General features: G+C 42.2%; 1 long non-coding RNA gene across 1 annotated transcript; it reads left to right on the top strand.

Annotated features, from left to right (window-relative positions):
- LOC110430525 lies at positions 729 to 3,399 on the top strand. The gene is made up of 3 exons (XR_002447868.1): positions 729 to 1,386; positions 1,521 to 1,642; positions 2,990 to 3,399. It is a non-coding gene; the product is annotated as an uncharacterized LOC110430525 (long non-coding RNA).

Raw genomic sequence — 14,358 nt, 5'->3', positions numbered from 1 at the left:
TGCCAGGAGTTAGGCAGACTTGTTCCATCTGGGTAAGCCAGCCTGTAAGAGGTGGGGCGCGTGACTTCGGCGACCACAAAAGGTCCCTCCCAGGGCGTAGATAGCTTGTGCATTCCTTCCTAGCTTGTTTTACATTTGAGTACCAGATCACTGACCATGAAGGATCGATCTTTGACGTTCTTGTTGTAGTATCATCGCATAGCTTCGAGGTACTTTGCTGTTCGAAGGCAATAATCTAATAGTTTCTCCTCTGTGTAATTGATTTCAAGTTCTCTGGCGTGGTCTGCTGAAGACTGGTCGAAATGTTGGACTCTTGGAGATCCAAACACTACATCAGAGGGGAGCACTGCCTCAGTCCCGTAAATCATGAAATAGGGGGATACACTAGTGTTCCGACTAGGTTGCGTTCGGAGACCCCAGACCATAGCTGGTAATTCTTTCATCCACCTTCCCAGTGCTTTGTCAGTTTTCTTGTACAACCTCTTTTTTAAGGCGTCTATAATCATCCCATTGGCTCGCTCCACTTGTCCGTTGGCTTGGGGATGAGCTACCGACACGTACTGTATGACAATGCCTCTGTCATCACAGAAGTCCCAGAATGTAGTGCCGGTGAACTGAGTGCCCAAGTCGGTGATTATACTGTTAGAAACCCCGAATCAGTGTATGATTTTATTGAGGAATTCTACAGCCTTCTCTGAAGTTGCTTTTGTAACACCCCAGGTGTTTGCCACGAGTTGGACTTTAGGTTTTGAGCTCAAACATGTCATGATAAGTGGTGATGATCATGTTAAGGTTAATCCATGAAAGTAAGCCCCAATTTAAACTTGGATAATACATTTTTGCTTACATATAGACCCATATACACTTGCTCTGGGTCCACATGTCAGCACATATCACACATATATATATATACCCCAGCCCTCCACACTCCCTCTCTCAATCCCCCATTTGTCCCAACGCCAAGCACCAGGAAACAGAGGGAGAGAGGAAAAGGAGAGGAGAGGAGAAGAAGAAGAGGAGAGGAGAAGAAGGAGGAGGACGCCCAGCCCTTGCTGGAGGATGACACCAGTGATGAGCTGCTGCTCCCCACGCCCTCAGCCTTGCCAAAGATGGTGAAGACAGCCCCAAGCTTCATCTTCTTCAAGCTTAAGCCATGGAGGAGTCCCCATCTCGATCTCCTTCCTTGCTGTGTTCCTAGCTGAACTACTCCTACTGGAGCATCCCAAGACCGTGGTGAGCACATCCCAAAAGCCCATCTCCATCTTCCCCATCTCCCCCTCCCTTTACTGCAGAAAGCAGCAACCCTGCTCCAGTGTCCAATGGTCTTCCATGAAGATTGGTCTTCCCCACCTCTTCCTGCTTCCCTAGGGTTTGTGGGTGACCATGGTGAGTTGGATTTCGCCCTTCACTGAATGTGTTTAGTGTTTAGGTAGAGTTTGGCCATGGGAATAAGTGGATTAGTGAGGGAGAAAAGTTGTTGGAATGTTGTTCCTCGGATTTCAGACTGACAGTTTCTGCAGATTTTCTTGGGGAAGAAATCAAGACAACTTAGAAGATGAAATAGGTGTTTTCGTCAACTACAAAGTTGTAGAGGACCTTCAGATCTACTAGCTCGTGAAATATCATGATTTTATCCCATCAGGTTTGAGAGTTATAAATTTTCAAAGTTTGCTGTCAGGTTTGAACTGCATGCTGTACAGATCTGAAGTTTGGTGTGTTTTCGACCATGTTAGTTCGAAATTAGATTTTGCTGATAACTAGGAAATTGTAGTGTTTTTCTTGAGCTTTCCAAATTGTTAAAGAACAATAGTTTTGGTTAGTTTGAACTCCAGTTATGTATTTCTGAAGTTTATATCAGTTTTCTGTCCTAGTTGTGCAGTGGTGCTTGTTTGTGTTTGTCTTCAATCTTGTCTACCTAGGAATCAGGCCTATGCTATAATTAGAAATCTATAGAGAATTTCCTAGACTTTCTAAAATGCTAAAGAACATAATTTGTCATAGCCTTTATCTCCCTATATGTTTTCCCTAAGTGATTGTACTACTGCTGTCCTAAACTTTCAGGTTTTGCAATTGCATAATGTTAGCTATGTGCATACCCTCACTGGAGTGTATTTCTTATATGCAAAAAGGGATGAAGTATGGTTTCGTTGCCATATTATGGTGATATTGTGGCCTGAGAAATACTAACATAGCAATGTGTTTAACGAACATGGTGATCTTTAGTTTTATCTTGCTCTCACATGTTTTCTTGCATAGCAATTTGTCTTTTAATAGAGGTTGCTATGATTATTCAAATGGCATAAAAAGAGTTTATTTAGGAGTGTCCACTATTTTTTCTGGTGTTCTTTAGATTTATGCAAACTGTTGGTAACAATGGTTTTGCTCAAAAGCATGTTTGAAACATAAGTTAATAATTAATTGTTTGCAATTGTTGTTTCTGGACAGTTTGTGGAACTGTTTGGATTACAATAGGTAAATGATGTCTTCTGGGAATCTTGTTTATAGCAACGTTGTAGATAATTCACCTATCTAGCTGCTGTTAAAATTTGGTGGTAATTGGTTATGTGGTTTGTATGTTATGGCTGTTTAAAGTTGGGTTTTAGAAATGGTTGCTCTCTGTCCTGTTAGGACCTGATTGAGTAATCCTAATATTTCGACCAGCTTAAGTTGAGAATTATGCTTTGATGTCTAAATATCAAATGTATATAAATTCTTAAGCTTTCCAGAATGTCTTCTTGCATGTCTTTTGGAGTTATGTAACTCCAGTTATGATTTAAACAAGAAGCTGTTGTGGGCTGTCCTAAAAATGATAGATTGCTTTTATAGTTGTTTGCTTGGTATATTGCTATGTGTGATATTTTGTGATCGAATGAGCTCTTGATGTTTATAACAAAGTTGTTCACAATTTAGTAAGATTTCTAGAGGGTCCATAATCATAATTTGTGGACATGTGAAAATGATGTTATAACTGTTTAATGTGGCATGACAGGTCTTGTCTATGCTTTGGACAGAGATGTCTTCATGGGGTTAATTGACCTTGTTAACTATGAAATCATCTTAAGATGATAATAATAAAGTTGTAGGTAACTTTATAAGCTTTCTACGAAGTTAATAATCATGTTTGTTGGAGGTCTACAACTCCAGTTATGCTTGTTTAAAGTGTCTATCAGTTTTCCACCTATAATTGTACCCTACTGTTTGGGGCAACATGAGCAGTCCTGATTGTGCAATGAATTTCATAGTATAAATTATGTTTGCTGTGAAACTTGTCTATACAAAAGTTGTAGATAACTCTTTCATATAGCTTTTGTTAGAGTTTCATATCATTTGGACAAATGGTTTCTGAGTTATAAGGGTATTAAGTTTATCTGTCAAAATGCTTGATCTCTGGAATTCCTGGACCAGATTATGTAAATATGTATGTTTGACTTAGGTATCTTTCTAATCATGCTAAGATGATTAAATATGAATTGTATATAATTTTATAAGCTTTCCATAATGTCTTGTTGCATGGATTTTGGGTCTGTAGAACTCTGGTTATGATTTATTTACTCAACTGTTGCATGTATGTCCAGAATTGCTAAAAATGCATGAATGCTTGATTAACTTACATTGTGTGTGGTTTTAAGTGACTCATGTCTTGGTGGTGTTAATTAGTGTTATGTGATCCTATGAAACATGTGTTCATGCACTTGCATCTTGCATGTCATTTAGGTACGCTAGATGAACCACGTGAAGGGCATGACGGTGGACCTATCGGGATGATGGGAGGACTACACAAGTGTTGTGAACTTGGATGCCGTCAAGATGGCGCAAGCTAACTAATCTGACTCGGTGTCACATTCCAGGCAAGCCCCGGAGCATTATAAGCCTCCTACTTTTGAAAGTGAATGAGTATATATATGTTATATATGTATTGTTGCATTAAGTATAGGAGTTGGATGAAACTCTTGCTGCATATATATACCCTTCCTTGTCCAGTATATATATAGCCTGAATCCTAATTAGTTAGGATCATGTCTATGCTTAGCCATGCTTAGCTCGGTAGAAGCCAGGTGATTTCCTGTCACCTACAAGATATAGGTGGATTCCGGATCACGGTTGGCTATATTTGCTATCGTGGAAAAGAACCATGTGTTAATAATATGAAAGGAGACCGGGCGGGATGATGATAGTGACGCAACAAGGCATGGAGGTCTTGGGTGCGGATCTATCCCCGTCTGTGTCGGTTAAGGACCGATCGTTGTACGTCCTCTTGTCATGTTGAACGCATGCCTAACACTTAGTTGGCCGGATAACTCGTTCCGACCGCGAAGCCTAGTAGTATGACTCAGGCCGGAAGACCGGCAAGTATAAAGTGCGCACTACCGGAGGAAGTGCGGTGTGCGGAGGACCATTGGCGTAAGTCCAAAGTCAGGTGAGTTAAAATTCCTGACCTCCCTGGCAGAGTGGTAGCCCTGGGAGTGCGGCGCTGATCGGAACCGCGATTCCTGAGTCGTACCAAAGGTGACCCGTTGGCTCTCCGACGGGGGATGCTTGGGTGAGTGCTAGGAATACCCCTCCAGCTGGATAGGAATCGATTCGAATCGCCGTCTCTCCCGGATAGTGAGAACTTGACAGAGCAGCGGCAAACGTAGCATTCACTAAATAACTTAATGGTTCTATGATGATGATGATGATCACGGCCTTGATAAACCTGATATGGTTATTATTGATTGATATTAATCAAGTGATTGCTATAGTACAGGTGCTAATCTAGTTGATAGGTTAATGAGAATTAAATGGATGCTAAATAAGAAAGGTTTAACTATTTATACTTAAGCTTTTTATGCAAAATGTTGTCCAACAAGCTCCACTTATATATCAGCCTTGCATACTCCTTGGTGTCATTTATTTCTGGTTTATGACGGGTAAGTCTAGCTGAGTACATTCTCGTACTCAGGGTTTATTCCCACTTGTTGCAGGTTGTGATGTATCATAGCTACTGCAAGATTTGGATGACTCCTGCTTTAGGGAAGGAGTAAGATCATGGGCATGATCCTTCCTACTTACCTCATCTATGATGCTTTTGTTGGAATGGACCATGGTACTGGCATGTATTTGAAATAAAAGTGATATTGGTTTCAAATTACTTTGCTTCCGCTATTGTAAACTTGAGTTGTAATAATCTTATCGAACTCCGATATACTTGAACTACTTGTGAAATGCATGTAACGTGTGACTTGTTATGTTGAATCACTACGATCTTGGCTTGTATGTTGGTTGGTTTGAAATCCCTCGTGATTTTGTTGGACTACCGGAGTTATATGGGCTCAAGTATGATAAATTGATCGCTTCGGTGATTGTTTTTGTACTTGTGCTCTTATAATTTGGACGGTTCCGTGACAGCTTTGACCAATGGCATGTACTTGATCCACTTGGAGAACTTGTCGACTAGCACAAATACGAACTTGAAATTGCCGGGGGCGGGTTTGAATGGCCCAATCATGTCAAGGCCCCAACAAGCGAATGACCAAGATGATGGTATCGTCTGGATTTCATGAGCTGGTACATGAGTCCTTTTGGCAAAGAACTGACAACCCTCACAACGCCATACCAGCTTCTCAGCGTCAGCCACAGCGGTCGGCCAGTAAAATCCTACTCGAAAATCTTTTCCGACCAGCATTCGAGAAGCTACGTGGTTGCCACAAGATCCACTGTGTATGTCACCTAGCAGCTTGATGCCATCGCCTTGGGTGATGCACTTCAACAAGACTTCTGAATTAGCGTTCCTGTGCATAAGTCGACCGTCAACCATTATATAGTTTCTGGATCATCGAATGAGGCGTTCATTCTTAGTCTTGTCTTGAAATCCTGAACCGTCCAAGAGATACTTAATGAAAGGCATGCGCCAGTCTTCGTTGCTGGTTGTCGGAGTAACGTTCTGGACGAGCAGTGCCTCGTTATTTGGCTTGTCGACCAGGTCCGTTTTGATGCTCGGTTTGTCAATGTCTTGGATGAAAACGCCTTGCGGAATCTTGGCCTAGGATGATCCTATATTTGACAACGCATATGCTGCTTGATTCTTGTCCCGAACCACGTGTGTGTACTTTATTCCATAAAAATTGGCTTCCCATTTGTAGATCTCCTTACAGTACAGATCCATTTTCTCATGAGTCATGTCCCACTACTTATTTAGCTAGTTAATGACCAGGGTGGAGTCACCGTGGACATAAAGGTGCTTGACCCCTTGTTCCACGGCCATTCGTACGCCATGTAAGCATGCTTCATACTCAGCGACATTGTTAGACGCCGGGAAGAGGATTCTAAGGACGTAATGTAGTTTGTCCTTGTTCGGTGAAACAAAAAGGATCCCAGCGCCAACACCATTGATGTTTAGGGACCCGTCAAAGAACATTAACCAATGGTCAGAGATATGTGGAGCAGGCGGTGTGTTGAGATCTGTCCACTCTGCAATGAAGTCGACCAGGGCTTGAGACTTGACAGTTGTACGACTCTGGAAATCCAACAAAAAGGGGCATAGCTCCATAGCCCATTTTATGATTCTACCGTTGGTGTCCTTATTGCGCAAGATGTCCCCCAGCGGAAAGCTTGTAGTTACTATGACGCGATGGCCGTCGAAGTAATGTTTCAACTTCCTAGAGGTGATTAAAATGGCATAGATTAACTTTTGTATCTGGGGGTATCTGGTGTTGGACTCATTTAGGATGTCACTTATGAAGTATGTTGGTCGCTAGACTTTGTAGACGAGACCCGGTTCATCCCGCTCCACTACGAGCACTGTGGAGACGACCCGGTCGGTTGCCGCGATATAGAGGAGCAGGTCCTCGTTAGGCTGAGGCGCGGTGAGAACAGGAGATGATGTGAGGAAAGTCTTGAGGTGTGTGAATGCAGCGTCTGCTTCCTCTGTCCAGGAGAATTTTTCTGATGCTTTTAGTAGTTTGAAGAAGGGAAGCCCTTTCTCTCCCAGTCTAGAAATGAACCGGCTAAGAGCGAACATGCATTCTGTGAGCTTCTGGACATCTTTTACATTTCTAGGTGGTCGCATATCGAGCACCGCCTTAACTTTTGAGGGGTTCGGTCGTACGCCGTCGTGGCTGACGACATTACCGAGCAGTACGCTGGATGGAACCCTGAAGATGCACTTTTTGGGGTTAAGCTTCCATTTGTATTTGTTTATGCTAGTGTCTCTGGTTTTGACGACAACGTCATCGACATAGGCCTCGACAAGGTCGTCATGTATCGCGTCGTGGAGACATTGTTGAATAGCGCGTTGATAAGTAGCTCCGGCATTTTTTAGTCCGAAGGACATGGTGGTGTAGCAGTATGCACCAAAGGGAGTGATGAAGGAGGTTTTAATCTGGCCGTACCTAACGCGCCACTGTCGACGGAAGCTAGTTGGCAGTCTACCTTGGGTATACCCACGGTAGTAGTTTATCGGAAGACAGGTGCGCAAGCTACGAACTCGATGGTGACGCAAGACACAGACAAGGATTTTATCTAGGTTCGGCCACCGTGTGGGTGTAATACCTACATCCTATGTCTGATTGTATTGCTTGTGTGTTGAATTGAATTGTGTTGAGTTGTCTAAGGGGGTCCCTTGCCTCTCTTTATATAGTCCAGAGGGTAGGGTTACAGATCTAGAAACTAATCCTAGTCGGTTACAATTGCCATAAATAATGCGATATCAATCCCTATTCTAACCGACTAGAATCCTACTGGATCTTCACGTCTTGTTTCCCTGCGCAAAACTTCGAGCAGTTGGATCAAGCCTCGAGCTGTCTCGTAGTGGACCAAGTCTCCTGGCCCAAGTCTAGCCGTAAGGGTATAGGGGTTTATACCCCCACACCTGCTTTCTAGAAGTTCTTATTCCTATGGCTATAGGAGATGGGACAACAAGCAAAGATGGTGTATGATACAATCCTAATGCAGGGTTAGGGAGCATAATTTCATAATTCTTTGTTTTGTAAGTCATTAGTATAGGTATGTCATCCCTTACCCCTTTTGTTAAATGTGCCTGAAAGAAATGTTCACCAGTAATTAAAGGCAGATCCCCTAGTATCCATCACACTAGCGCCCTTTCTGTTAAACCTAAACTCATGGCTAACCTCCACACTAAAGATGAGTATTCTACAGTCCCAGCCCTTCTCCTACTAAAAAGTTCTAACCAATGCTCTAACATGAACTGTACTAGAGACACCTTCACTCGCTTTATCATGCACATGATCAATTTCAAATCTTCTATTCTGACAAATCGGAGGTCATGCCTAGGAAACATGAAAACACCCATCCAAACATGTATAGAACAAAGCACAGGTATCTGGATGGCATCTACATGGGGGTGATCACACTTGTTGTCACTAGAAATTTCTTTCAAAATTTTTTCACTAACAAATTTTGGGACAAAAGTGAATATGCCTATAATGCATTCACCCTTAAACCCCTAGTGTAGACTTAGTTGTTTCCAAGTTAATTTAAACTCTTTATTAAATAATCTAAATGTTATGTAGTGCTAAAAAAGTCTAAGGGTGCAGATAAATTCTAATGTAAGTAGAGCACATCCTAGCTCAGTGATATTGCAAAATTTGTCCCACCCAACTTCATGGAATATAGTATTAAACTCAGTATCCATTCCTATTTTTCACACCAGTGAGGGGCTGATGACACGTGTGAGGGTAACCTCATAGTCCTTGATGGAGTTATACCTCTCTAATTCTCCTCCACGAAGATGTAAGTTCTGCTCATCCATCAGAGTGTTGATGGTCTATAACATTAAACTAAGCGGGCTCACTGCTGGCATGTCGATGTTCATTGAGGATGATGAGTTGCTACAGGTGGTTGTTGATATTGGTTACGCATACAAAAGAATCTAAAGAAATAATACACAAGCACACGGATATCGGTGAGCACTTCACCCAGGAGATATTCCAGAGTATCGTTATTTATATTTTTACCACTGGGAGAAAACGTACAAAAGACTAACCCGATCTTAACTACTACCCAAGTGTTGCAAGACAAGATAGTGAAGTGAAGCGATATAGAGAGAACTCCTTCGTCAGTCTTCTTCTAACCAATGGTAAATTGTGTGGTTATAGTTCTAAGGTGGTACCTAGAGAAAAGAGACACGTTAGAGAGTTCTTAACCATGGCACTATAAATCCTACCTTACCTCCTGACGGGACTTGGATTATAGAGACATGAGGAGATTGTCACTTCCCCCATTCCTACCACAAATCTAGCCAGATAGAGAGTATCTACAAGTATTTCTGGCCCAAGCACCATGCTTACGCTACAAATGATTATTCTATTCCCTACGTGAAGCGAATAAAGTAAACCCATAAACCAAAGAACAATAAGAACAATAACTTACTAGTATTAGAAGTCAAATTACCGAGTGATTCTAGACCCAAGCCTCGGGTTAGGAGACTTGATCCCATAGATACAAGAAAGAAGACACCGACAGGTCGGGCTTCCTCCACTTCTATCTCCACCCTATACTCTCTCAATCTCTCTTGTTGCTCTAACCCTATAGAGACAAATCCATTCAAGGGATCCCTCTATGGTTAATTCTCTCTAGAAAATAGAAATTAGGGTTTCTGAATTAGCTACTAGCTAGGGGGATCAGGCTTGTGCTTATAGCCCCCCTATGGAGCACCAAAGCACTTGGATGAAACTAACTTTGATAGATAACCAAGATTACTCCTCAAAGGTGGCGGAGGCAAGATCCGTGAGGTGGAATCTAATTGGTTCATACCCTTGGGGGGGCACCCCTGATAGGTGGGCGACCATCCCACTACGTGGTTTTCACCCTTTAACCACGAAACACTTTGGGAACATCACTTATTTGGGTGCAATAGGGGGGTACTATGACACCCAAACATTGAAATGGTAGTAATATGTGTGCCTATTGCTACACTTTAAGTGTGTTGCGATATCGTTTGTTTTGGTTGCAACAAGGGCATGATAATGCACCCATTTTAAGGATTTCTATTACAATTTGTTTGTTGTACAGCTACATCAATTTTTTGTTGCATTAGCAGTTCGTGTGTTGCAACCATATTAGCTTTGGTTGCTTATGAAGGGCAATATCTCGACCAGTGATGTAGGTTGCAACATGCTTGGCATGTTGTGGCAATAGCTACATGGCTATTGCATCCTTTCTAGCTGCGAGATGCAATATCATGTATGTGTTGCCACCATTGTTGTTTGGTAGTAATACTGCCCATAGCCGTGGCAACATGTATATGTCTATTGCAACAAAGTCTTACTTGGTTACACTCAATTTGTATTCCTCTATACATAATATAGGTTGGTTACTAGTCCCAATCCGCACGCCACATTTTCCTTTCCCAATCTGCCCATCGCCGCCACCATCGTCCCCCCTGCTCGCTCGTCGCCCGACATTAGCATTCGTTATATGGATCTAGGTATAGCGGCGCAGAGGGAAGATCACTCGTCCGCTAGGAGTAGGGCATTGAGGAGGGAGGCACGATGAGCCATCAGTTCCTATCGCGCACAAGCACCATATCTGGTAGGTCAAGAAACTGCTCTACCTCTAGTTAAGTGTCCACATTGCAACCTCCCTCGTGTGATCGAGCTTCACGTCATGTCGGAGACGCGAAACAAGGGCAGGAACTTTATCAAGTGTCCAAGGAATGGGGTCAGTGAAGCTTTCTTGCTAACTGTTGTCAACCATTGTATGCATAATCTTTGTGTTAACTGTTGTATTTCCAACTTTGTGCAGAATCCCAAATTTTGTGGCTACTATAAGTTTCAGAATGAGTACTTAGATGACTTGATTGATAAGAAGGTGGTTGTCATCACGTGTGAGGAGCTTGAGGATATGGAATAAGGGATAGAGGGAAGTGAACCTGCAATAGATGATGAGGGGATGAAGGACCTGGAGAAGAAATTGGACCACCTAATGTGGAAAATGAATCTGGTCTTTGTTTGTGTTGGAATTGTTCTGATTAGTGTTGTAGTGAAGTACTTGATGTAATGATGTTGGGTAATGTTTATCGATCAACAGGTCGTATGTGTTTTAAAGGGATCTTTTACCTGTTTAATTTTCACAATGTGTGGTTCAAAAAAACACTTGACTTTGACATATAGTATGTGAATTCTATACATGTTCAAAGTTTTTTTTGTTATGATTCCATGACTTGAACAAATTTTTTTGACACGACAAACAAAAATTAACATAAAACAAGCGGTGCAACTACTGGGATAATTAATAGATGAACTAGGATACATCCAATATCATGGGAATAAATTGTTTGTTCACACACAAACAAAGTCGTAAAAGTAATCAAATAAAAAAGTTATCATCTTGGGATTGTACCCTAGAAACAATTGGTGCAACAACTCCATCCTCAATGTACGTGTCATCTTCCTCATCTTCATCGTCATCTAATAAGGCCACATGGTCTGTTTCATCAACTCCTTCGGGTTACACCTGAGCAATAACAGAGACATCACCAGTTGTGCCTTCCTTGTCCAGTCTTGTCCAATTTGTCATATCCTCTTGTCCACCGAGTAAATCACTAATGCCTTGGATACCCACATCAATTGAGTCCTCCAGTTCTAATTCAGGTATGGCAAACAAATCCCTTGGTTTCATCGCAATAACACTTCTCCAACCAGGTTTGTTTACTAGATCCACATAAAACACCTATTCTGCCTGTGTCGCTAGAATATAGGGTTCATTCTCATACCTGTTCCTAGTAGTATCAATATCAATAACCCCAAACTGATCCTTATTGTATCCTCTGCCTCTCCTTGTACTGGTGGTAGGCACATCATACCAGACACACTCGAACAAAATAACATCTTTTTGTCCTGTGAATTCTAGTGATATCATTCTTTTAATCACCCCATACCAGCACATGTTGTCAGTACTAGGGTCCCCCTTAACAAGCACACCCCAGTTCTAGGTTACTAGGCTTTTCTCAATGTCAAATGTTCAAAATAGCCAATTATTAATATGGCATCTATGCAATCTACGAGCTCGATTGTCCATCCAATCAGCAAGTGCAAACATCTCTGCACTTAGTTCCCCTCTGGCATATTGCGCTCTGACCTTACCCTCGAACCATCTTACAAATTGTTCCTCGTGTCGCTTTTTTAGATTTCTTGAACCACCATGTTCCTATAGTTCTTCCATATGCACACTGCGTAGAACAATATATTAATAATATAATGTTAGTTTGAGATATAAAATTTAATTAAAAACAATGTTGTTTAATAATATGTAACTTACTCGATCCATGGTTTGGCTTCATCACAATTAGAAATTATGTAGTGCTTCATCTTCCACATCTCATCTCTTTCAAGGATCTGGACAGTCTGTACTCTCCTATTGTAATCCATTGCAGCAAATATGCTCAGACCAGATGGTGGCTCATTCACAGCAATACTTTCATGGCGATCAGCACGATTCAGTTTGGTGTCCATGTCCAAGAATCTAGAGCAAAATGTAAGGCACTCCTCGAGTATGTATCCCTCGGCTATTGATCCTTCAGGGTGCGCCTTGTTCCTCACATATCCTTTCAGAGTACGTAGGTACCGCTCCACTAGGTACATCCATCTATAACAAACGGGCCCTCCTAGTTCAGCCTCTTCAGCTAGATGAACAGGCAAATGCATCGTGATATCGAAAAATGAAGGTGGGAAAAACATCTCAAGTCGGCATAGACTATCAACAATTGTGGTACTAAGTTTGTCCAAGTCTGCTTCCACCAGCTCCTTGCAACATAGTGCATCAAAGAAATTACTAGGCTGGATCAATGTGATGACAACTTGTTGTCGCAAAAACCTCCGCACCACCAAGGGTAACAGTTTCTGTAGAATTAGATGGTAATCATGAGATTTCAAGCTAGACACCTTATATGCTTTTAGGTCAACACATCTTCTTATATTGGAGGAGACCCCATCAGGCATTTTCACTCCATATAGAAATTTGCATAAATTTTCCTTATCATCCTTATCTAACTTGTACAGGGCTGCTGGCAAGGTATACTTATCTTTCTTAATCACAGGATGCTGATCTGGTCTTATCCCTAGTTGCTGCATGTCAAGTCGGGCCTTCTCCCCAACATTACATTTACCTTCCAATTCTAGCAGTGTGCCTAATATAGACTCACATATATTTTTCTCAATGTGCATGATGTCCAAATTATGCATGATGAGCAAAGAAGACCAATATGGGAGCTCAAAAAAATACTCTTCTTCCTCTTGTTGTGCCATCTTTGATCATCATTACGCTTCCTTCTTTTGTCAACATCTTTCCAAAACTCACTTGTTCAAAACTTTCATACTGCTCAAGTACCTTTGCACCAGTAAGTGGTACTGGTGCCTCCCTGGTTTCAACCATATTATTGAAGCTGACCATGTTCTGGCGCCATGCATGGTCCAGGGGCAAGAAACGTCGACTTCTCATGTAGCTATGCTTTCTCCCATGCTTCAACCATAAATAATCAGTATCTTTGTGGCAATATGGGCATGCTGTAACATCCCTGATGTTACGGACACTAAAACTGGATCATGTCATCATAAGCATTGCATAGCATGCTGGTTAAGCACAACCTGATGCATCAACTTAAAACAAGTTTACTTTGGTTGCTTGTGCTTAGGGAACTAGAGTGTGCTTATATTGTGATATGATGCTAGAGTGGTTGTGAAATCCTTTGTGTTGGAGGATTCCGAGAAAATTTGAGGGGGAAAACCCTGATTTTAAAACCCTAATTTTTGCCCCATTTTGTGCAATTTAAAAACTAAGCAAAATTTCAGAATGAGTTCAAAAGAAAAGTTGTAGCTCTTGTCAAGATGTACAACTTTGGTGTTTTGAGTTTGTCGGTGTTTTCCCCCGGGGGGTCACACCAACGAGTAAATTTGTATGCGTGCTCCCTTTCCCGGATGGTGATGCAAGAAGACACAGAGATTTATCCTGGTTCGGGCAAGAGAAGGCCCTACGTCCAGCAGGGGGGAGAGAGTTTGTATTATCTCACACCTAAGTGCTTGTACAGGGGCGAATACAAGCGTGGTATGAAGTGTGGAGCTCTACTACGTATGAGCGTGGTCTTGTGTCGTGATCTCTCCTGTTCTATTCCTGAGTCCCTCCTTTTATAGTTCCAAGGAGGGACCTAGGGTACATGTATAGGTGTAAGAATAGGAGTCGATAGCAGCATGGAGCGCTGACCTACTCGAGGCTTCCGTACCGGCATGACCTCGAGCCGTCCTGTCTTAATAGCCTGGTGATGATCACGCGTGCTCCTGCATTCTGTTCTGCGCGCCGTCTTGGATTGGTTCGACGGATGCACGCTTGTACGATCCGGCGGAGTGGTTGGGATGTAGTCAGTCG

Source organism: Sorghum bicolor, chromosome 9 (genome assembly GCF_000003195.3).
Source record: "Sorghum bicolor cultivar BTx623 chromosome 9, Sorghum_bicolor_NCBIv3, whole genome shotgun sequence".
NCBI lineage: Eukaryota > Viridiplantae > Streptophyta > Magnoliopsida > Poales > Poaceae > Sorghum > Sorghum bicolor.
The sequence above is the reverse complement of the archived record's forward strand: the minus strand, read 5'-3'. Positions and strand labels throughout refer to the sequence as shown.